The following is a 2,342-nucleotide window of genomic DNA, read 5'->3' on the forward strand; positions in this document are numbered from 1 at the left end:
GAGATGTACATATAAACTGTGTAATACATGTACCCACTATATCTCTATTCTGGTCTCTCCACTGGAATTTTTCACACTGCCTCTTCACAGCCTGGTTCCCTAACCCACTGACTGGCTCTGACCGGTCTCTGAATACTACAGGCTATAGTTACCTATCCAGAAGGCCACACTTCCTTCCCCTCTGGCAACAATGTCTGTTCTGCCTCCTGGTCCCCGCTAAAAGTGCACCCATGATCATCTCCAATCTCAGACTATATTCTCTTCCTAGTCAGTTGTCCTTGTTTTGTCCCAGCTTGTAATCTCCTGGAGATCAGAAACCATGCCTCTCTCCTGTCCTCTAACCTCCCGTAATAGCTGGTAAGCATTTAATAATTAAATTATCAACAAACATTCCATGTGCACATATGAAACAGCTCAAAGAACAAACTAAGTTTGAGTATCTTCAGTCTCCAAAACTTCCCTTATACCTCCAAAATATCACATTATAAAAAGAGCAGTGATTCTCATCCATGCAAGAGTGGGAAGTCTGTGAAATTTATTAAAAATACAGATTGTACATAATCTGAACTGGTCCTGTGAACATATTTAAAAATTGTTCGTTTTATTAGGTGTGATGCTCTCACTGTGTTTATATTTTTTTAGAAAAGCAACTCCTCTATCATTTTACAATGCAGACTGAAATAATTGCTTAGAAAAACTATCTGGGATTTACTTTTAAACAGCCAGTGAGGGTGGGGATAGTGAGAGGTAACTGGAGAAACAAGCATAGCATGAGTTAGTGATTGCTGGAACTCACCAATGTGAGAAAAAGTCCACTGTACTACACTTTTACATTTGAAATTTTTCATGATAAGAAGTTTTTAAACACATGAAGTAAATATATCAAAATGGTAATAATTGTTAAGTCCAGGTAAGAGTATATAATCTCCCAAAGGTGAGAAACTATTTCATAGTTTAATGTATATTTGCAAATTATATCTAATAAATAGTTTTTTTAAAGATTCTTTTAACACAGATTCCTTCATTCCAAACCCCTTTTGTGTTTTCTGAACCCAAATCTCTGTATAGGGTATAAGCAGGTATATTTTTAAAGCATCAAGAGGTAGGAACCTCTACCAGCTCCAGATTAATGTAATTTTAGTTACTGGTACTACTTGAAAGTAACAAACCTGCAGTCCTTATAAAATGCTTTACATTTTTAACATTGTATTAATTTGGACAAGTTTTACCCTACCATCACCCAGATGAAATAAATACAAATTTTTAAAGTATTCATTTTGCAATCGCTTCTCGGCCTTTTGGCTAAGATCAAGTGTAGTACCTGTTCTTATCAGTTTAAAGTATTTATTGTGTATTACATATTTATTCTCTCATAATATGATAACAATCTACTTTAAAAATAATATTATCATCTTGATTCTTTAATCATATTAAATGAAAAGTTAATGGAAATACTGTGGGGACTGACTTAAGAAAAGGATATTTCCTGAACATATTAGCAGGATAATCTCATAGTGTATTATTCTAAATATTCAATAAAAATATTTTCCTTTAACAGTAAGAGAAATACTAAGTATTCATTCACTCTTAATATATTTGTATCAGTTTCCTATTGCTACTATAACAAATTACCACAAAAGTGGCTTAAACAAATTTATTATCTTACTGTCCTAGAGGTCAGAAATCCCAAATAGACCTTGCAGAACTAAAATCAAGGCATCATCAATGCTACTTTCTCTCTAAAAGTTCTCCTTTTATAGCATCTGGAGCCTGCCCTCATTGCTTGCCAGGATAACCTCCCCGTCTCAAGATCCTGAACCACATGCACAAAGTCTCCTTTTGCTGTGTAAGGTGGCATTTGCACATGTTTCCAGGCATTAAGACATGGACACCTTTGGGACGGCATTATTCTCCCACAGTAATCTATTGCTTGCCCTTCTGAATTTACAGTGTAGTAGACAACCATCACTGCAATAACCTGTCATAAACTATCTAAAATTCAGTGACTATGGCAGCAGGCATGTATTTTTCTCACGTGAGGGTTGTGGATCACCTCGGGTATTTGTGCTTCAGGCTGAGAGGTAAATGGCTTGGCTCCAGGGTTCAAGTCAGGTTTGTGTCTGCTGCACATGTTTCAATCTGGAGTCCAGGATGAAGGAACAGTGAATATCTGGGATATGGTCTTCTCTGCACAGACACAAGACTGTGAGAAGACAAGACTTACATGCACCTGCAAAGCCTCTGCTTGCATTACATCTGCTCAGATTTCATTGACCAAAGCAAATCACACAGATAAACCCAAAGTCAGCAAAATAGGGAAGCATGTTTCACCCCAACTGGGA

General features: G+C 36.6%; 1 pseudogene; it reads left to right on the forward strand.

The window, feature by feature from the left end:
- The first annotated feature begins 1,282 nt into the window (after positions 1–1,282).
- Positions 1,283–1,392, forward strand: LOC129074752 (uncharacterized; annotated as a pseudogene).
- Positions 1,393–2,342: the final 950 nt, after the last annotated feature.

This window comes from Pteronotus mesoamericanus, unplaced genomic scaffold (assembly GCF_021234165.1).
Source record: "Pteronotus mesoamericanus isolate MK-2021 breed Mesoamerican mustached bat unplaced genomic scaffold, CSHL_Meso_final contig_50, whole genome shotgun sequence".
Classification (NCBI taxonomy): Eukaryota; Metazoa; Chordata; class Mammalia; order Chiroptera; family Mormoopidae; genus Pteronotus; species Pteronotus mesoamericanus.